Genomic DNA, 23,277 nt, shown 5'->3' with positions numbered 1-23,277 from the left:
GGTCACTGGGTGGGGGCTCGAGCCGGTTTTGCATTGCGTTATTGAAACGGAACCCCTAGATACAGAACCCGGCCCTTGTTGCTGCCAATTTAGATGGGCAGAAGGGTTACATTAGGAAAAAGTGTCAGTGCGGCCACCAGCATGAGTTGGTGGTGCACTCTGAGGCCACACTTGTAAAATCTAACAGCCGCTTCACTCTCTACCCCCAGGATACCATCTAAACTATACATTCCCTTATCCATCAACAAACCCACAGACTCCTCTCATATGCCACCTCGCTACTGAGAATTCCTAATATAAGGACCCCCCCCCCCCAAAAAAAAAAGTGCCTTAGGACAACCTATACAACTTTGCAATAAAATTATGTAAACTAGCTCCTCAGGGAACACATGGTCCCCTTTCCTTTCCTTACACACATGGCGTGGGCACAAACCCTGATCTCCTCATACCATAATCCCAGTTGTGATGCTCCTCAAAGTAATCCCCATCTCTTCAACTCACAAACACACCTCTAACCAACCTGCCGCATCTACTGTGTCCACCAATTAAATCATTCAATACAGCTACAACTCCTACACTGAATGCAGTCACAATGCAGGTAGATAATTTGCAGTAGCCATTGCCAGCTCCAGGACACAGTTGTCTCTGGGAAAAACTTTAACTAGGCATGTCAAGGCTGATTCCCCACTCTGGCACTTCGAGTGCAGAAGGTGGGGGCCCGCAATAATTTTAAAAATTAGTACTGGCCACTTCAGGCTTGTCTTAAACTCCCAAGGTTACAGCTTCTCTCTGACCTTGGCTTGATAAATGCTGCCACCACCCAAATGCAAAACCCGTTTTGAAGCCCAGGAAGGCGCACTTGGGAATTCCTTCCTGTGGGGTACCCTCAAGCCCTTTCACACACACACACACACACACACACACACACACACACACACACACACGAGAAAGAAAACAACAGAAATTAGCTGTTGCCAGCAGCTAATTAAACAACATATGCACAAACCTCTTAGGATACCAAAAATCCAATCCTGGTCTTAAAAAAAAAAGGAAATACATCTGGAACTTAGGCTTTTGCTAAATTTTAAAAGAGCAATTCCAAAAATTAAGCACCCAAAATAGCTTTCTTGGGGGTTCAGCTTAAAGGTTACAAGCAAACAAAAGCATCTGGGGTTAGCGCAGAGGAGTCCACTAGCCATAAGAAATAAACAGAAATAAACCTAATTGCGTCTTTCTAAACATTCCTGATCTACTTACACATCTGGGGGTTCCAAATAAGTATTCTAGGTATAACCTGATGATTTATGATCATACCTGGCTTAAAGCTTCTCATAGCATAACTGCTCCATGTTCCCCTCTTTCCCGGAGAACAACCACAGAGACAAAGGGGAAGTTTTTTTCCCCATTTTAAAAAGTTCTAGCCTTCCCACTGGCTCTTTTGGTCAGGTGCCACTCCCTTTCCTTCACCTGGGGGACTTTTTTTAACCCTTTACAGGTAAAGCAAGCAGAGAACAGCCACCAAGAGGGACTTTATAGCTAACTGGCTGTCTGGGTGTCCATAAAAGGGAGCAACCCCCCCCCCTTTAATTTATCACAGGGCATTAAATTCCTTTGCCCTTTGATAGTTAAAAGTTTGGTTTATCTGGCATCCTCCCTCATCTTTAGCTGGCTGGTCTTGGACAAGCTGTTTAGCCCTCAGCAATAAGCCTTGAAAAAGATATCTGACTTTCAGGAAACACTGTCAGCTGAAAGTTTTGTACCTACCCTGGTACAAGTAACCACTAACATTAGAGAGGAAGGGTCCAGTGGTTAGAGTGCTAACCTGAGCTGTGGGGGACAGGGTTCAATTCCTGATCCACCAGACACAGCGTGTGACCTCCGGGCCAGTGACCTAGTCTTTCAGTATCACAGTTACCCTCTGTAAAACAGAGAACACCTCTTCCCCTGCTTCACAGGGAGTTGTGAGGATAAATACATCAAAGGTTGTGAGATGTTCCAGGTACTACAGTGATGGGGACTGTGACGTCGCACTCCATATGTTTATGGAAATATGCTTCTGAGTGTGAATATAATGTAACTGGAATATGCTTTATGCAAAAGGTCTCTTGTAAGGTATCGTAACAAAGATTATAACCTACTGAATATATTCCTCCTATTTGTACGTATGTATCATTCTTGTATCTAAAACTAGAAATATGAAGTATTACTCTGAGGTCCTACTGTAATTATGCAAAGTGTGGGCCATTGATGGTAGCTTAGGATCTTGATAGCTTCCATTAACTAGAACAATTGCTTGTAAATGGCTTTATTTACTTGTAAGCCTTCCTGTGTTCCTGTGAGTCAGGCCGGAAAGAATGTAGGCTGGGGTCTCACAGGAGATATGACCATGTCACCTGGTACAGGAATCCATCTTAAACCTGGTGCCTTTCCATTTAGAAGGACGGGTGGGGACCCAGAGAGACAAAAGATTCCCGCCTTGTGCCAAAGCTACAAAAGGGGGTGGAACAGAACAAAGGGGGCTGCCAGTTATAAGAAATCCCCTAGTTACCACCTGAGCTGGAACTAATAAGAACTGTACCAGGGGAAAGGATTGGGCCCAGACTAAGGAGGAGTCTAACCTGTGAAAGAAGCTTATTGGAACATCTCTGAGGGTGAGATTTACCTGTATTCAGTTTCTTAAATGTATTAGGCTTAGATTTGCATGTTTTGTTTTATTTTGCTTGGTAACTTACTTTGTTCTGTCTGTTATTACTTGAAACCACTTAAATCCTACTTTTTTATACTTAATAACATCACTTTTGTTTATTAATTAACCCAGAGTAAGTGATTAATACCTGGGGGAGCAAACAGCTGTGCATATCTTTCTATCGGTATTATAGGGGGTGGACAATTTATGAGTTTACCATATATACGTTTTATGCAGAGTAAAACGGATTTATTTGAGGTTTGGATCCCATTGGGAGCTGGGTGTCTGGGTGCTGGAGATAGGAAACCTGCTGAGCAGTTTTGGTTGAAGTCTGCAGCTTTGGTGGGGCGTGGTTCAGACCTTGGGTCTGTGTTGCAGCGGAGTAGCGTGTCTAGCTCAACAAGACAGGATTCTGGAGTCCCAAGCTGGCAGGGAAAATGGGCTCAGAGGTAAACCCAGCACATCAGGTGACAGTCCCAAGGGGGTCTCTGTGACTGAACCTGTCACAGGGGCCATATAAGTAGATACGGTACTGTAACTAATCTTAATATAATAGGTTAGATAAAGTACTTTTCTCTACTTCTTCCATTTGTGCATGTGACAACTCTAAGTATAATCAGCTTCACTATTTCATTGCTGAGACAGGAAGCACCGTCAGAAGCCACGCATGACAGTATCCTGCAATATCCTGGGCAAACCTTGTGAATTTAAGTTAAACCTTATTGAGTTACATTCAATACTTTAGGGGTCCATTTTATTGAAAATGTAAATTTTGTGTACTATTCTCACCATGTATGGTGGGTTGGGTTTGTGTGGAACTTCTTTAGGAGGCCGAAGGGTTAATGCAATCTCTGGGAGATAATGTGACTTTCAAAAAACTATGCTGAACAACACAGCAGACATGACTGATCTTTTGGGACAAAGTCTGTGAAGTGCAATTCCTAGGAAGTACTGGGGACGTGGGCATTGCAAACTTCCACTTAGGGACTCAGCCTTTGAAGCTTTTCCTGAGGGCGGACACCTTTTGTCTGATCACCTGTTACAGGAGGGCAGTTCAAAGACTTAGGCTGTGTCTACCCTATAGACCTTACAGTAGCACAGCTGTGCCGCTGCAGCTGCGCCGCTGTAAGGTCTCCCACGTAGCCGCTCTATGCCAACGGGAGAGAGCTCTCCCATTGGCATAATTAAACCACCCCCAACAAGCACTGGCAGTGACTCCTGCCGACATAGCGCTGTCCACACCGGCGCTTCTGTCGGTGAAACTCATGTCAGTCAGGGGGTATATTTTTCACACCCCTGACCAAAAAAAGTTTTACTAACAAAAGTGCTAGTGTAGACATAGCCCCAGTTTGGATTCTCCAGGGACCAACAGACCAAGACCTTGTCTATGCTACAACTTACTTCATTACAATTTACATCACTCAAAGGTGTGAATAATCCACACCCCTGAGCAACATAAATTATACCAACCTAAGCACCAGCGTAGACAGTTCTGCCGGAGGAAGAGCTGCTACCGCCTCTCATGGGAAGTGAAGTAATTAAGCCGACAGGAGAGACTTAGAGCATCTCCACCACAAACGCTACAGCAGCGCAGCTGCATCAGCACCCTGCTGTAAGTGCTGTAGTGTACATGTGGCCAAAGAAAGCATTTTTGAATAAATAGCCTGGTTTTAAACGGGTTCAGAGGGGAGAAGTGAAGTAAGCCTGCTTAGGCAGACTGTCTTTTGCTGGGAATAACACAGTCAAGACAGGGAACTTCAGCCTGGAAATACACTGGTCACAAAGGAGAGGGATGCAGCTCTCCTCCCAAGAAAGGCAACAGCTAGGAGGCTGGAAGGCTGAGAGTGAGTGCTCCTGCTGGATCACTAAAGGGGAAATACAGGTGCAGTTGCCCTGAACTGTGACACCATGCAAGAGGTATCTATGTAGAGCAGTGGTAGCAAGACTGAAACTGAAAAGGCAACAATCAAACATGGGCATGTGCACTGAGGAGAAAGCAAGAGGAAGGAAAAGAATGAGCCCAAGCACATTTGGTGACATTGTTCTTTTGTCTTTCTAATCTCCCCTGCTCAAAAGATCCTTATAAACATCAACAAGGGGAAAGAAAGACACTTTATAAAAAGATTACTTTGCACACATTCACCAAATTGAAAGCCTAGTTATATGGGAATCTTCACTACACTGCTTTGCAATTAGGATCCCAATTCTATTAAAATCAGTAGGAGTTGGGTCTGGCCATTAGTGTTCCTCCTTTCAGTTTCATTTTGGTTTTCCCTACCCAATTATTAAGCATAATAAAAGCAGATGTTCTTGTGGTTAAAGTACAGCTTGGTTTCCCTCACTGACAAAAATCACAACTGCATCTACAATTGGCTGTTGTGCATTTATATGTGGTCTGTCCTGCCTGTGTCTCTTTTTTGGTAAGCAGGGGCAGATAAGTTTGTTCCTTTTTGGAGATGAAAGAGGTTATTTTCTTTGTTTTGCTATTATTATTTTGGAATATTTGACTTTTGAGTTATATGAACAAAATAAAAATATTGAATCATCTATTAATGAAAATATATAAACAGTACAGAATAAGATTTTTAAGTACATCAGAAGCAAGAAGCCTGCTAAACAACCAGTGGGGCCCTGAATGATCGAGATATAAAAGGAGCGCTTAAAGACAATAAAGTCATTGTGGAGAAACTAAATGAATTCTTTGCTTCAGTCTTCATGGCTGAGGATGTTAGGGAGATTCCCAAACCTGAACAGGCTTTTATAGGTCACAAATCTGAGGAATTGTCACAGATTGAGGTGTCACTAGAGGAGGTTTGGAATTAATTGATAAACTTAACACTAACAAGTCACCAGGACCAGATGGCATTCACCCAAGAGTTCTGAAAGAACTCAAATGTGAAATTGCAGAACTACTAACCATGGTTTGTAACCTGTCCTTTAAATCAGCTTCTGTACCCAATGACTGGAAGATAGCTAATGTAATCCCAATATTTAAAAAGGGCTCTAGAGGTGATCCCAGCAATTACTGACTGGTAAGTCTAACGTCAGTATCAGGCAAATTGGTTGAAACAATCGTAAAGAATAAAATTGTCAGGCACATAGAAGAACATAAATTGTTGGGCAAAAGTCAACATGGTTTCTGTAAGGGGAAAGCATGTCTTACTAATCTATTAGAGTTCTTTGAAGGAGCCAACAAACATGTGGACAAGGGGGATCCAGTGGACATAGTGTACTTAGATTTCCAGAAAGCCTTTGGTCCCTCACCAAAGGATCTTGCGTAAATTAAGTTGTCATGGGATAAGAGGGAAGATCCTTTCATGGACTGAGAACTGGTTAAAAGACAGGGAAGAAAGTGTAGGAATAAATTGTAAATTTTCAGAATGGAGAGGGGTAACTAGTGGAGTTCCCCAAGGGTCAGTCCTCGGACCAATCCTATTCAACTTATTTATAAATGACCTGGACAAAGGGGTAAAGAGTGAGGTGGCAAAGTTTGCAGGTGATACTAAACTGCTCAAGATAGTTAAGACCAAAGCAGACTGTGAAGAACTTCAAAAAGATCTCACAAAACTAAGAGATTGGGCAACAAAATGGCAAATGAAATTTAATGTGGATAAATGTAAAGTAATGTACATTGGAAAAAATAACCCCAACTATACATACAATATGATGGGGGCTAATTTAGCTACAACTAATCAGGAAAAAGATCTTGGAGTCATCGTGACTAGTTCTTTGAAAACGTCCACACACTGTGCAGCAGCAGTCAAAAAAGCAAACAGGATGTTAGGAATCATTAAAAAGGGGATAGAGAATAAGATGGAGAATATCTTATTGCTCTTATACAAATCTTGAATACTGCGTACAGATGTGGGTCTCCTCATCTCAAAAAAGATATACTGGCACTAGAAAAGGTTCAGAGAAGGGCAACTAAAATGATTAAGGGTTTGGAACGGGTCCCATATGAGAAGAGATTAAAGAGGCTAGGACTTTTCAGCTTGGAAAAGAGGAGACTAAGGGGGATATGATAGAGGTATATAAAATCATGAGTGATGTGGAGAAAGGGAATAAGAAAAAGTTATTTACGTGTTCCCATAATATAAGAACTAGGGGCCACCAAATGAAATTAATGGGCAGCAGGTTTAAAACAAATAAAAGGAAGTTCTTCTTCACGCAGTGCACAGTCAACTTGTGGAACTCCTTGCCTGAGGAGTTTGTGAAGGGTACGATTATAACAGGGTTTAAAAGAGAACTGGATAAATTCATGGAGGTTAAGTCCATTAATGGCTATTAGCTAGGATGGGTACGGAATGGTGTCCCTAGCCTCTGTTTGTCAGAGGGTGGCGATGGACAGTAGGAGAGAGATCATTTGATCATTACCTGCTAGGTTCACTCCCTCTGGGGCACCTGGCATTGGCCACTGTCGGTAGACAAGATACTGGGCTGGACTGACCTTTGGTCTGACCCAGTACAGCCATTCTTATGTTCTTATGAAGCTGAAAGTTTGTCAATTTAAGAAATGTGAAAGTGTATTATCTTGCATAGCATATTCTCCTACAACATGTCATAGGTTATTAGAAAGACTAGAGGTCAACAGAAGACAGTCAGGTTTCAGAATGGTAGCCATATTAGTCTGTATCTGTTATTTTAGAAGACAGTCAACTACTTACACGCGCGCATACACACGGTACATCTACACTGCACACCCTTTACAGAGACACGGAGAGTACATATATTGTACGCAACTCTAGCATGGGTATAAACAGTAGTGTAGACGGTGAGACACTGCTTAGACAAGTAACACCACCCTGAACCCCTAGGGTATGCACCCTACATGCCCAAGCTGTACCTCCGCCACCTACACTGCAATTTTTAGCAGTGCAGTGTCCCATTGCCAGGGTATTTCTCCGCTGCAGGGAAAGACTCTGACAGGGGGGAGATGCCATGCAGAAAGGCTCTGGCAGCTCCTGCTGCCTCCCCCTGCCAGAGCCTTTCCCCACTGCATCCTCCTTGCCCTGTCAGAGCCTTTCACTGCGGCATGAAGCTATGTCAAGGTTCCTTCCCCACTCCGAACTTTAGGGGACAGATGTGGGGGACCTGCATGAGAACCTCTAAACTGAATTACCAGCTTAGATCTGGTTTTGCTGCCACCACTCCCAAGTGCTAACTCCCTTCCCTGGGTAGCCTTGAGAGACTTCTTCACCAATTGCCTAGTGAACACCGATCCAAACCCTTGGATCTTAAAACAAGGAGAAATTAACCATTCCCCCTACCAATTCCTGGTGAGTCCAGATCCAACCCCCTTGGATCTTAAAACAAGGAAAAATCAATCAGGTCCTTAAAAAGAAGGCTTTTAATTAAAGAAAGAAAGGTAAAAATCATCTCTGTGAAATCAGGATGGAAAATAACTTTACAGGGTAATCAGATTCAAAGAGCCCAGAGGAACCCCCTTCTAGCCTTAAGTTCAAAGTTACAGCAAACAGAGATAAACACTCTAGCAAAAGGTACATTTACAAATTGAGAAAACAAAGATAAACCTAACATGCCTTGCCTGGCTGTTACTTACAAGTTTGAAATATGAGAGATTTGTTCAGAAGATTTGGAGAGCATGGATTGATGTCTGGTCCCTCTTAGTCCCAAGAGCGAACAACCCCCAAAACAAAGATTTGAAAGTATCTTGTCCCCTGATTGGTCCTTTGGGTCAGGTGTCAGCCAGGTTACCTGAGCTTCTTAACCCTTTACAGGTAAAAGGATTTTGGAGTCTCTGGCCAGGAGGAATTTTATGGTATTGTACACAGGAGGGCTGTTACCCTTCCCTTTATAGTTATGACAAGCTACATACAGCATGTGGATGCAGCCTGCTTTTCAATGAGGCGTGTAGCTACATGTACTCTCCACACCACCACCAGTGTGTGCAATGTAGATATAGCCTCCTCCCCCTCACACCGCCTCCACACACACACAATTCATCCTAAAGGGCAGGCTGTTTAAAAGATGGGAATCAACTGCAGCTGATAACTGTTGAATCTAAGCACTGAGAACATGCAGTTTAAAAAGCAGGCTTTCAAAGTCCTGGCATGATAATCATGCTACATGAGGTGTACTAGCGCAGGTAGCTAGACTAGCCTTGTGTTGGTTTGTGGTCCTACAGACAAGTGCACTTTGCTAAGTCCATACACTCGACCTGCCTGCTCTGTAATTCTAAGTAGACAGGGTTTAGAACTGGAATCCTCAGCAGATTTCAATGCTCTACCTACTTTTTGATATGGAGCATGCAGAGCAGAGAGAGGGTGCGCATGTGTTTACTCATGACTCATTGTTAGTTTCCCAGCAAGGAAGCTAAAAGTTCAGCTGTGCTGCAGTTAATTGCAGGTCTGATGAGACTTATTTAAGCATTAGGAGGAAAAATATTTTTAGGCGAGTTTAAGTCTCATGCCCATCATCTTTGAAAGGATTTAGTTAAATAAAGTACTTTTACAAAGTTCACAATGATAAGGACCCACCATGCTTGTTTGGGTCATCAACATCCAATTTTAAAGGGAGTTCTGATTTGAGATCAGGGAACTGTCATTGCCAGATTTAGCCATTTGATTGGTTACAAAAAAATTAATACCCAAATTTAAAGCACTGAGAAGTACCATTGTGCATCCTCCCATACCACCCCACATGCATGGAAGATGCTCCCCATAAAGGTCCATAAGGCCACTACATTATCCTCCTTTAAACCTCTTCTTAAAGCTCACTCTGCTACAATGCCCAACACTTGACAATTATGAAGCTAATTTACTGTGGCTGATTCTTATTCCACTGTTCATGACTGTCACTATTCCCTTGTTCTCTCCCATGCACCTCCACCTCCACCCCCAATCTTTTTCTCATATCCACCTATTTACTCTGGTCTTAGACTTAGATTGGAAGCGCTTTTGGACAGGGACTGTCTTTCTGTTATATGTTTCTACAGCACCTAACACAATGGGTCCCAAGCCTCTTGGCATGACTGCAATACAAATAAAATTATAAAACAGTAAAACTAATTTAACAACATCACTGCAAACTGAATTCTCTACTACAGAGAATGCGCCAATCTTGATCTTTATTTGGTTAAACTAGCAGACAGTCTTTTACTCTAAGGTTAGTTGGGAAGGAAGATCTCTGAAATAGTACTTGTTTGAACAATTTTGAGTCCTGGATTTTGTAAGACATAAATAGGAGTGATCATGCCCACTCAGCATTATTTCAATAATTAAATAAATAAACAATAACAATAAAAAGTAGTTCAACAAAAACTTATTATTCAAGTCTCTATTCAAAAATTGCTGTTTAAGATATCGTACATGTTCAAGAGACTGTTTGCTGAATATTTTAGATAATAGGAATCTTTCCAAGTTCAACTCATGATTTCCCAAATCAAACCAAAACCTAAACCACAGAGCTCTGCCCTCTCTTCAACTTTTGGAGAGATCACAGATGAGGCCGTCCTCTGGAGCCTGACCTGAGTCATGTGGTAAAACAAAACCAGCTCTAGGGACAGGGACTTCTATTTAAAGAATATCCACTGTACCGAGAAATGAAACTTTTTTGGTAAACTCTAATTATTGCTCTCTACTATTTACTTTAATGACCACCGTTTTCTTAATATAAACATGGCAGTGAAACAGTTTTCATGCTGGTCTGACTTACCATCTGAAAGTTAAACTTAGGACCTGATTTTCAAGAGCACTCACTCTAGAGTTTGTACATTAAACAACCTGAATTACATTCTGTTACTTAAATTAGCGTTTGTGGGTTGTTTTTGGTCATTTCTAGCAACAAACTCAATCTGACTGCTGTCTTTTGGTTGATTTTATTCCACCTAGCAATCTAGGAGACTATTAATAGAAACTGCATTTAAAATACTGCTATTATAGTCTATAAAGAGGATCTATACCATGAATACCATACTTCTGAATTGATCCCAGAACTCAACTTGTCTGCCCCAACCAGAGGTGGAGGAAGTAGGTGTTCAGACAGAAGGAAGATAGGAGCCTTCCAAGTACTTTGGTAAAAATCAAGTCTGATTTTAGTATTTACATACGTGCAAAATTCTCACAAAGAAAGAACCCCTGAGATTTTCCTAAACTGCTGTTTTATTAGTGAAACAAAAGTGCTCGAGAGGAAATCTCTCACTGCTAAAGGTTCCCCAATTTCTTCTTTGTTCTCCCCACAAAGGGAAGCCAGAAATAATCGATACAACCCAGTCATCTGCTCACACAGTGAGAAAAAACCGTGCCTGAGTGAACAGACTGAGTAGTCACTGGCTTCTTCCCTGGAGGGGATGGGGAAATTCAAAGGCAGAGAGATGCAAATGCCTCTGCTACTTTAACAGGAAGGGACGAAAGGGCAAAATGGCTGATTTTCCAGAAGTGGAGCAAACAGCAGAGCTCCCCATTAGGGAGGAGGCGACGGCGGCGCCAGGAGGAGAAAGACCTCCTAGTGCCTGGGACAGTGGCAGTGGAAGCAGCAGTGGCAAGAGCATTAAAGCTCTGAAATGATGTGTTCTGGGGATTGACTTATTGGATGTGGGTGGAGTCCAGAATTCATGTGTTTCTGGGAAGGGCTCAGAATTTATTAAGGGTGGGGAGAACTGAGGGTTCATTCGTTAAAGAGGGAAGAGGGTCTATTCTAGTCTATATAAGCTGTTATACCAAACTCATCACCATAATACCTGTAGGCATGTAGGCCCATATTACATTTTGATAAACGGTGGTTTTAAATGGAGCTGAGATATTTGCATGTGCAATAGGCCCAAAGTACGTGACCGAAAAGAATGAGATAATGAGAAAGAAGAGGAGTTGTGTTAAATTTGTACTTACCCTTTGAAATATCAGTGTTCTCTTATTTAAGGTTTGGGCTGAAGTGATAGAAATAAAACAAGGTTAATTGGGTACCAGGTGCAGTAAATAATTGGCTATATAAGAAACTTCCTCATCTGGCCTTAGCTAAGGTCCGATAATTGGCAATGACATCACTTGTTTGTTAAAGGATATAAAAAAGTAAACTCGTAAAGGCTTCATTGCTAATACCCGCCTGACAAAGTTGGAGCCAACCAATATGGGTCTAAGCACCCTTGGGTTTGTCAGTATCTTGATCAAAAGCTTATAAATATTTTGTTATTGTTTAGATGTGGTAAATTGCTTATTATTTAGGCTCTTTAGGCATGTTTAGAGCAACTGTATAAATACCATTCAACCTCTGGATTTAACAAAGGAATTCATGGTCAAGTTAGCATCATGGTAATACCCTGTGTAAATAATAATAATTCCAACAGTATCTGAGCACCTTCCAGCAGTGCACTAAACAACATGACTACACATCTATCACATGTGGTTTGCTGTCTCATCCTCTCCTCAGGAGAGCTGTGTGCGCAGTGGAATGTTTTGTTTTGGTAGGATTGTGTTTGGAGTGTTTTGTTTTTCTTAATATGCATGCTGCTCTGTGTTTACATTAAAGAAGACAAGGTCAAGATACGTGCTTTGCATTTGTTGCAGAAGGTGATTAGGTTTGTGATGTTTCATAGTTTCTGGGCAGTTCATCCCACACCGTGACCGGCACCCTAGTAAGCTCAGCCCCCGCAGAGATGAACTTTACTCTTGTGGTAGAAAGTTCCACTGTGCCCGAAAGTGCCGAGTTTATAGCCCACGGTCTTCCTCCCAGAACTTTAAATAACATTTAAGATATCATGGGCCCAGGCTAAGGAGTGCCTTAACGATAAGGACTCAGTAAAGGGTCAAGTTCAAGGTCTATGTGTGAGTAACAGCTATAAAGTAACCTCCTGACCAGAAGATGGTGGCTAAGGCTGGAGGAGCAGGGCTGAGGCTTGGGGCTCCTTTCCTGAACAAGATGCAGAACACTTGGGCAGCCAGTTCCTAGGAGTGATTCCTGTGCTGGAGGGGAAGCCATACTCCCCACTGCTTCCGGTGAGGCTGGAATGAGACATGCAAGATGAAAAGCCAGAATTCATGAGTGGGGGAGGTTGGAGGAGGAGGGAGCCCAATATATATGCATCATCTGGGGATGGGAGGCGAATCTAGGATATAGTAACTAGGGTGTGCGCATGTGAGGAGGGCATCAGAATGGATTTTGCTTGGGAGAGGGGGAGTTGATTTACTGATGGAGGAGTTCAGATGTGATAAAGGAAATTAAATGAGCATGGCTTGGAAACTTAATCCTCAGGCTAGAAGGTGGAAAGGAAGTTTCATAAGATCCACGGAAATAAGTTAGTTTGTGTTACCATGAATATGGTTCTCTATCTATGTGTACAGATTCTCCACACACACGAGGTCAAGAACCGGATTGGTTATATAAATGCATCCTGATGCAGCAGCATATAAGGAGACCAACCAATGGAGGGATTGGTAAGCATGTGGGAGCATCTAGGAGCATCTAACCCTTCTCTATGCACATCAGAAGGCACACCTCAGATATACAATAGCTTCCCTGGCATCTCTTCTTCCCATTTCTTACACTGCCCCCATTCCAGCACCAGGGTGCTGCTGTTTCTGCTCCCCCAATGGAGAGGCTTGTGCCAACAATGGTCGCTTCCCTATGCTCCCTCTTCCCACCTCACATGTAGAGAAGCAGGCAATGAAACTGGATTATACAACATCTTTCCCATTAACTCTTCATAGTCCCCTCATAATAGAATAAAAATGCCCTCTCACACACACCCTAGACCACACTATTCAGACACCTAGCATCATACATGACACCCTCTCACAAATCAGACATTTCCCTGGCCTGAATGAGAGGTTTTGATTCTGGAGAATATAAACCAGGGGTCGGCAAGGTTTGGCACGCGGCTCGCCAGGGTAAGCACCCTGGCGGGCTGGGCCAATTTATTTACCTGCTGATGCGGCAGGTTCGGCCGATCGCGGCCCCCACTGGCCGCGGTTCGCCGTCCCGGGCCAATGGGGGCGGCGGGAAGCAGCACGGGATGTGCTTACCCTGGCGAGCCGTGTGCCAAACGTTTCCGACCCCTGATATAAACTTTCATTAAAAGAAAACAAACAAGTAAATTGATAGCCCTACGATTCTGAGAAAAACTTAATCTGAACTAACAGTAAACCAATGCTGTTTTTCCTTCATTTGTCTGGAGACAGGCTGAAACAAAACCCCAGAGATGCAATCTGCCCCTATTCATCTCAATATTTGTGCCTGTTTCTGTAATTTCCACTCCACGCATCTGAAGAAGTGGGGTTTTTTACCCACGAAAGCTTATGCCCAAATAAATCTGTTAGTCTTTAAGGTGCCAACGGACTCCTCATTGTTTTTGTGGATACAGACTAACATGGCTACCCCTCTGATACTTTCAGAGCTAGAATTTTAAATAATTTAGGTGCACTACTGTGCATCTAATGCTTGGTCTACACTACAGAGTTAGGTCAACATAAGGCAGCTTATATCAACCTAACTACATCAAGGTCTACACTACAGCCTTGCTCCTGCCAATGCAAGTGCCCTACTACACCGACATAACAACTCCTGCTCCACGAGAGGCATAGGGCTTATGCGGTGTAGTTAGGGCAACAGTGTCTGTGTAGACATTGCATCCCTTACATTGGCGGTTGGCTGCCTTGTCTCCAGCTGGGTTGCTGCTGGTCTCTGCTCCAAGCAGGGCTGCCACCCAGGCTCCTCACGACCCCCTGCGGTCCCGGCTCCCAGTTCACTACCAGAAGCATGGAAGCTGACTGGACTCCGCGCTCGCATCTCCCTGCTGGAAGTGAGAAGCCCCAGGTGCCTGCCCTGCCCCCACTCCCAGCTGGGAGCAGGGAGGCAAGAAGCCCAGGGGGTAGCTGGGCTCCTGGCCGGGAGCTGCGCAGAGCTGAGAGCCTTGGCTCTCAGCCCCCCCACGCTGCCCCTCTTCAGTTGGTGGAAGCACTACTGGTGAGGACACACACTACTGACAGGAGGAGGATAGTGTGGACATCAGCCACTGCAGTAATTCCTGTGTGGCTGTAAGTCGACCTAACATATGTCGACTTAAGACTTTAGTGTAGACACATCCTAAGTAGTGCAATGCCACAATTGTGCAAACAGCCAAGTAAGAAAAAATGAGATGGAGTGGTGGTTCTAAAGGGGCCTAGTATAATTTTATTAATGAAAAGTTTAGCTACTATATAAAGGTCATATACTACCCTCGATTTTTGTACAAAAACTTTCCTTCATTATCGGAGGGACAGCTGCTGTGGACTATGGGTAGCACATAGCTCTATTTTTGTAGTTCTGGCCCACAGACTATAAATTTAAGAAAGGTACTTTGGCCCTCACCACAGAACGAGTTCTAACACCCCTGCAAGATGGTTCTTCCTTCCTTTTAGAGACCATAAATATGCCATTTGACCTGTGTAGGCAGGTTATACTTACACGCTTCAGAATCCCAATTTACCCATCAATTATCAAAGTTTCCATATCAGAATACAAGAAACTAAAACAAAGGAACTTTTCTGTACTCTTCATAACAGCTTGACTACATTACCCAAGGTTTAAGTAATTTTTAATAAAAAGAGGAAAAAACCAAACAACAAATGTGTGTATGTGTTTGTTACTAGAACTAAACTATTAATACTGTACAATTTATCAATAATTGCCATTATGCTACACTGCCCCAGCTATCACTAAGGCTTTCTTAAAAGAAGTGACCTTCGCGGCAGTATCTGAAGCAAAGCCAAAGCACAGTAGTGGAGGTTTTGATTCCCTCTGCTACAGCAAAGCGCATCGCTGCAGCTATTTAAAAAGCTTTAATGGTCACATCTGTCGTCTACATTCTAATGTCAACTGCAGTACAGTAGAACCTTAGAGTTATGGACACCTCGCAAATGGAGGTTGTTTGTAACTCTGAAATATTCGTAACTCTGCATAAGACATTATGGACTTCAGCCACATGGGTGGGTAGGTTGGGGCTGCAGCTCTGAGCAGGAGGGGGGTGGTCAGGGCTTCTGACTCTCAGGGCCCCAGGGCTCCGGGCAGGGAGGTTCGGGGTTTCTGACCCTCAGGAGCACCGGCACCCAGGGCTTTTAGACTCAGGGGGAGTGCTGTGGCTCGGGGCTTCAGCTCTGCAGCTCCGCAGGGGGCTCCGGGGCTCCCCACAGCTCTGCTCTTGGTTTCAGCCAGGGGTGAGGGTGCACCAGGGCTGAAACCAGGAGCAGAACCACAAGAAGCCTTGGTGCTCCCCCCGTAGCTAAAGGCCTGAGCCCTGCCCCTCTTCCCCCCCCCCACCCCCCCGCGGGGCTGATGTCAGGAACGGAGCTATAGGCCCCAGGTCTAAAGTCCTAAGCCCCAGTGCTCCCGAGGGTCAGAAGCCCCAAGCCCCTATGCCTGGACCCCTCCCACTCTGTGGCTGCAGCCCCAACACCCCCATGGCTGAAGCCCAGAGCCTCCTCCTTGTGGCTGAAGCCACAAGCCCATCCCCTGCTAGCCCTGGAGTTTTTATAGTATATTGGAGGAGGGCCTCAGAAAGAAAAAGGTTGAGAACCCCTGCAGTATTGTATTTGCTGGATTGTTTGTCTCTGCTGCTGCCTGATTGATTACTTCTGGTTCCACATGGTGTCCAGTTCACTGGTCAGTCCATATCTTTAAGGTTCTGCTGTATATATAGTAATTCAACTGACTTCCAAGCTTTCATTCATAGTTAATGGCTTTATTGTCCATTATAGACTCATCTTTTGTGGACAAGAGGAGAGATATTAACTAGCTCTGAGCTGTACGACTCCATCCGTCCCCTAATGTAGGAGGTTATAGAGAGAGAGCTATGTTTGGAATACCCACATTGTTCAGGCATACTCTTCCAAAAACAGTTTGTGCATTCTTAACCTTCTCCCACCACCCCTACCTGTCACCAACCCCCTATTAATCTGTGAGCTTGTTCAAAAATCAATACCATCTGAATGAGCAAAATTTCAGTAATACCATGTTATGACAACATTTCACATGAGCAGCTTTGACCAGTGTTTATAGACTCATAAGGTCAGAAGGGACCACAGTGATAATCTAATCTCACCTCCTGCACATTACAGCCAACAGAACCTCACCCATCCCATCCTGTAATAGACCCCCTAATCTCTGGCTAAGTCACTGAAGTCCTCAAATCATGGTTTAAAGACTTCAAGTTACAGAAAATTCACCATTTACACTAGTTTAAACCTGCAAGTGACCCATACCCATGCTGCAGAGGAAGGCAAAAAAAAAAAAAAAAAAACCTGAATCTGACCTGGGGAAAATTCCTTCCCAATCCCAAATATGGCGATCAGTTAGACCCTGAGCAGGTGGGCAAGACCCACCAGGCAGATACATGGGAAAGAATTCTCTGTAGTAACTCAGAGCCCTCCCCATCTAGTGTCCCGTCTCCAGCAGTTGGGGATTTTAGCTACTGGCAGTCACCAATGGGCCACATGCCATTGTAGGCAGCCCCATCAAATCATCCCCTCCATAAATTTACCAAGCTCAGTTTCTATAGGACAGGATCAGCCCTTAAACAAAGAGTGAACCAGTCTTTCAACATCCTACAGGCTCTGCAGTCAGCCCACTTGTATGCCCAAGCTGCTGCAATAGCATGGAAGCATCTTGTCAAATTCAAGAATATCATCTGGCAGTATATGTATGTCAGTTTTTCTCCAAAGGCTTTTCTCTACTGTGTAAAGTACAACCAAGATACAGAGCAAAACAATCTCCATGAAGAATATGGTATCATCACAGTACAGTCATTAGAATAAGTGAATATAAATTGCGAATAAAACGAGTGCAGCAAAGAGTCACACTTTGCTGTATGAGGCCATCATCAGAGCATCAGAGGAGGGATTCCTTCCTTTTAGTAAACTGATGTGTGGGTTTTTCTTACTTGGAGGAAGGACTAAGCTACCTCTCCGATGGTTTCTCTGAAGCAGCCGCTCCAAAAACTGTTCAGGATGAGGAGATGTCAGGAGCACGCAGATGCTCTCTGAGAGATCAGGAAGGTCTGTGAACATCTAAATGTCATATTGATAGAATGGAGGGTTCTTGTTTGTTGCTGGCAGCCAGGTAGGGAAACTAGATGTCAACACATATCTTCTTTCCATCCAATGACTATTTAGTGCTTTCCATATTAAAGGCTAAACTGTGCATGCTACATTTCAATCTGGTACGCAACTCTCTCAAGATAACACTTTGATCATCCACATACCATGAATATTTTCAATACAGACCCTTGCCAACATATTCTAGATCTCAGTAGCCCTTCAGGAGAATCCCAATGGAACAAACAGTTATAGTGACAATGAATAAAGTAGGCAGGTAGTAGGAAAAGATTTAGTATCAAGCCACAACTTGCAAACTCATCCTGACAGCTGTACAAAGAGTATGTCTACACTGCAATTAGACACCCACGGCTGGTCTGTGCCAACTGACTCAGACTAAGGGGCTGCTTAATTGCAGTGTAGACATTCAGGCTAGGGCTGCACCCCAAGCTCTAGGATCCCCCTACCTTGCAGGGTCCTAGAGCCTGTGCTTCAGCCCAAGCATCTATCTACACCACAATTAAACAGCCCCTTAGGTCAAGCCCCACAAGCCTGAATCAGCTGGCATGGGCCAGTCATGAGGTTTTAATTGCAGTATACGCATATCCACACAGACCAATATCTGATGTCTTTTCTTCACCACTAAAAAGGTTCTTTTAAAAACAAACAAACAAACAAACAAAAACAAAAAACACAACCAACTCAGGGCTATTCCAAGGTAAGAACACAGTGAAGACGGGGCACTTCCGTTATACCAGGATATAAACTTCCAGCATCAGCCCTATACCTTCAGCTGGTGTTAACCTCAGTGACTTTACCTCATGGTTAAACTAAAGTGTTTTGTCTTCACTAAGCTTTTACCTCGGGGTATTTACCTCATGGTTAAACTAAAGTGTTTTGTCTTCACTAAGCTTTTACCTCAGGATACCCCATGCACTTTAGTTACCCTAAGAAAAAACTCATGTGATAGAAGAATTCTTCTGTCAACCTAGCTACCACCTCTCCAAGAGGTGAATTTATAACAGTGACAGAAAAATCCCTCTGTTGCTATAGCAAATCTCTTCACTGCACCGCTACAGCTGTAGTGCAGCTTTAGTTAACGAATATATTTGCTGCAAATCAGATCAATAACTAGGATGTATAAGATAAGCTAGATGACAAGTGAGAAGAATTAAGTTTAAATTGGTTGGCTGACAGTGGAACTTCCATGGGAAATTTCACAAACTAATGATTTTTTTGTTTGTTTTGCATTAAATTTCTCCTTTAGTTAACAAAAACATTGAAAACAAAAATGAAAACTTTCATTTTTTAAATTCAAAACTTTAATTTCATTGTTTTATTTCCCCTTCCCTTTTCCCCATTAGAAAAGTAAAAAAAACCCACCTTTTTAAAATGAAAATTTTCATTGCTGAAAAACAATGCCGTGATCAAAAAGAAAACTGCTGATGAAAACATTTCAAAGAGCACTGCAACCAAACAATATTTTTAAAATTCACCCGAAAGAAGTGTTTCCTCACTAAACCCCCAACTTGTTATGTAAAACCCACAAACTCCACAAAATGAAGAAACTGTTACAACATTTTGATTGCACAAGATTATTTAACTTGCTTAAATACAGCAAAATAGAACATGATTTCACTCTCTGGGGCTAAGTCGATATCAGGACTTGGAAGGGGAAGTGTATATTTTGAGCAACTAGAATTACCAAAAAGCTACCACTCTACAACTATTATAGGAAAAGAACACATATAAACATAAAGCCTTTTCAAATATTATTGCTAGAAGATGTGTGAACACAAAGATGGCACAGACTGCAGAGTGGAAAGGAGCCAAAAACATTAATTGCAAGGCTGGGGGGTGAAGAACTCAGCAATTTTATCTACTTTCTGCATATAGGTGTGTGTGAGGCTAACAATAATGTAGCAATTTTTAATTCTAATCTCAATTATAAACTACAATTGTTGATAAACAGTACATTTCATTACTTATACTAGAAGGCACTAAAAGTATCAGGGTACACTGAGATGACCACGTGCAACCTATAGCTTTTAGTCAACAGTGTACACAACTGTTGTGTGGATCAACAGCAGCAACTTCATAATATGTACAGATGTGTGTCTACCATTAAAAGGAAATTAACTTTTGTAACTTTCCTAATTTCTTATTTGGAGTATAGCTTTAGTGCTACTTAAAAATGAGAATGCATTTATTATGTAACATTACTTTTAAACTGAGCAGCACATATAAAATCAGGCAGGTTGTTCTGAAGATGTGAAAAACTTAAGCTAAAACGACTCACTTTAGACACCAACATGCAACTGTACTTTGCAGCTAGCCAAATGACACCACCAAATCAAATCTCTCTTCATAGTGGAGTCCAGAGCACATGAGGTTAACTGAAATGCACATTTTGTTGTCATCTTCTGCTCATTTTGGTAGAGACAGAGCCTTTAATTTTAAAGCACCTTAATTAAAACACAGATTCTGTCAGATTTTCTTCTCCAATGTAACTTGGCCTATATGTTTTTGATTTTTATAAAGAAGTCTAACACACCAGCATTTCCAAACAGTCAGTAAAACCCACCACTAAAAACCTTCTTCTAAGTCCTATTGGCATAAAATTCTTACAAAAGAATGGTTGCATTAGAAACTCAGTCTGTCTGTGCACAGGCCAAATGTTTTCAAGACAGATAATGCAATTTCCTAGCACAACACTCTCGCCTTTGTCAGTCACGGGGACCTATGAGAAAGAGCCAACCAGTCTAGGAATTTGGATCAACAGAGTATGAAAGGCTGGAAAATAAGGGTCAAACTTTATTGAGATTACAAGTACAAAACTAGAACTAGCTGTTCCCTGTGGTCAAAGAGCCTTTAAATTATGACATTGTGGCACTGTTGCTCTCAGCAAAATAATCTAAAATTAACACCATTAACCCTTTTTCCATGTCTTCACTTTTTAGTACAGGCTGTATTAATATCTGTGTGGAAAGGGCAAGTGTCCTCACACAGAACATACTTTTGGGGTTGCAGTGTGCTTATAATTCCAAAGAGAGGGTGGGGGAATACCTCTTACTGGTATACTATAGCTCCAGTACTGGTGACTGTGATTTATAGGATATTCTATAGGATCCAAAGTAGCATCTCCATACAGAATACAGAGACGCTTTGTGTACAAAAGCTACAATGAACAGAAACAAACTTTCCATTCATTTATCAACGCGATTGCAGTAGCCATTACATGACAACTGAATAACTTTGCTCAGTATTGAGCAAAATTAATCTATTTCCTGAGCATTTTACTGAATAAAACGAGATGGCAGGGTGGAGGAAAGAGTGAATTCGGGGCAGATCAGTTGCCAGCAGCTCTAGTTTCATTTCCAATACAAGCTACTTACCACGTACAGAGTCATCCAGCAGCATTATTTTTAAAAGACATCATTGGATTGATTGCTTTGCAATGAGTACTTGCATTCAGTTTGAGAAGAGAGGTTTCATATGCAAACTGCAACCATAAAAGTCATCCCCTGGTGGTGACGCTCGAAAATCTGTCCTTGAAGTAAATTTATATCCAGACACAAGAAAATGTTGGGTTTCCTTAATTTAATTACATGGTTTATGAAACAAGATGACCATTTAAAAGTATTAAAATTTTGGAACTTGTTCTAAAGATGACTGCTTTGCATCCACAACATGCTCGTATAGCTGGAAACTTCCTCCTCCCCAGTCCTCAGTACGGAGATACAGAATAGTTAACTACCGTTGTCAAGGCTCCTTCCCCACTCTGAACTTTAGGGTAGCCTTGAGAGACTTTCCACCAATTCGCTGGTGAACACTGATCCAAAAACCCCTTGGAACTTAAAACAAGGAGGAATTAATCATTCCCCCCACCCCCTTTCACCAATTCCTGGTGAGTCCAGATCAATCTCTTTGGGTCTTAAAACAAGGAAAAATCAATCAGGTTCTTAAAAAGAAGGCTTTTAATTAAAGAAAGAAAGGTAAAAATCATCTCTGTAAAATCAGGATGGAAAATAACTTTACAGGGTAAACAGATTCAAAGAGCCCAGAGGATCCCCCTCTAGCCTTAAGTTCAAAGCTACAGCAAACAGAGATAAACACTCTAGCAAAAGGTACATTTACAAGTTGAGAAAACAAAGATAAAACTAACACGCCTTGCCTGGCTGTACTTACAAGTTTGAAATATGAGAGACTTGTTCAGAAAGATTTGGAGAGCATGGATTGATGTCTGGTCCCTCTTAGTCCCAAGAGCGAACACTCACCAAACCAAAGAGCACAAACAAAAGCCTCCCCCCCCAGGATTTAAAAGTATCTTGTCCCCTTATTTGTCCTTTGGGTCAGGTGTCAGCCAGGTTACCTGAGCATCTTAATCCTTTACAGGTAAAAGGATTTTGGTGTCTCTGGCCAGGAGGGATTATAGTATGGTACACAGGAGGGCTGTTACTCTTCCCTTTATAGTTATGGCAACCGTTTATACTCATTCATTAGCCCGTTCGTTTATAAGCCAAGCCCTCAAGATGGTTAGGTAAAAATGGCAAAAAACTGTATGAGCCTTTCATAAGCCGACCCTATATTTCCACCACTTCCCGCAGCTCCCATTGGCTGGGAACGGCAAACTGCGGCCACTTGGAGCTGAGGGGCTCCATGCCTGCACACGCTCCAGGTAAACAAAACGACATTGTATTAGATATTCAATTCAATTAATCCATAGAGTTAAAAATCATCAGATTTTGGTGTAGACCTGTTTAGAAGCCGACCCCCACTCTTTGATGCGTCACTTTTTTACCAAAAATATTCGGCTTATGAAAGAGTATATACTGTACTTTTCTATCGCGACTCTTAAAAACAAAACAAAAAAAAATCCCATTACGTGTAGGGACTGTATATGGCTTGACTGTCCTCCTGATACCTAAAGCATGTTTTACAAGCTCGCATATATGCACGGATACAAGGGACGGGGGGAGGATAGCTCAGTGGTTTGAGCATTGGCCTGCTAAACCCAAGGTTGTGAGTTCAATCCTTGAGGGGGCCGTTTAGGGATCTGGGGCAAAAATCTGGCTGGGGATTAGTCCTTCTTTGAGTAGGGGGTTGGACTAGATGACCTCCTGAGGTCCCTTCCAACCCTGATATTCTATGATTGATGAGGTATCAAATACAATATTAGGGTGGGACATTCAAACCTCTGCTCCCATTCAAATCAAAGGTAAGACTCCAGTTGACTTGAATGGTACCTGATTTAAGCTGACAAGGAGCATTTTTGAAAATTCCACCCACCCTCTGCCTCTCTAAATCCTTGCTCAATATCTCCCAGCATTAACTGAATAATGTTTACTCTGACAGCGAGTACAACAACAAGTACAAGTACAGCACGGTTACTCATCTCGCTGATTAATGACAATAAGGTGCTTTTTGTCAGATCAGAAGGGGGGGTGCTTTATGTTTATAAAAACCACAAGGACAGAAAAGCTCAAAGATCGTTTAATGGATCCATTTACATTAATATCTCAAAATAGGTGTACCTGAGCTTGTGCATATTGGGAGTAGAGAAATATACTA

The 23,277-nt window shown here is 42.6% G+C and overlaps 1 protein-coding gene across 4 annotated transcripts in view; it reads right to left on the bottom strand.

Annotated features, from left to right (window-relative positions):
• Positions 1–23,277, bottom strand: part of RNF144A (ring finger protein 144A) — a 101,773-nt gene that overhangs the window by 61,022 nt on the left and 17,474 nt on the right. The window contains exon 1 of one of the 4 annotated variants that reach the window (XM_054023455.1): positions 20,006–20,159. The exons of 2 other annotated variants lie outside the window; for them this stretch is intronic. The gene's annotated coding sequence lies outside the window, so the exon portion shown is untranslated. Of the gene's footprint in view, positions 1–19,089; positions 19,176–20,005; positions 20,160–23,277 lie in introns of those variants that run through there. One more of the 4 variants, XM_054023454.1, reaches the window with a different exon arrangement.

Source organism: Malaclemys terrapin, chromosome 3 (genome assembly GCF_027887155.1).
Source record: "Malaclemys terrapin pileata isolate rMalTer1 chromosome 3, rMalTer1.hap1, whole genome shotgun sequence".
NCBI classification, from domain to species: domain Eukaryota; kingdom Metazoa; phylum Chordata; order Testudines; family Emydidae; genus Malaclemys; species Malaclemys terrapin.
Note: the sequence above shows the minus strand (reverse complement) of the source record. Positions and strands in the feature narration are given on the sequence as shown.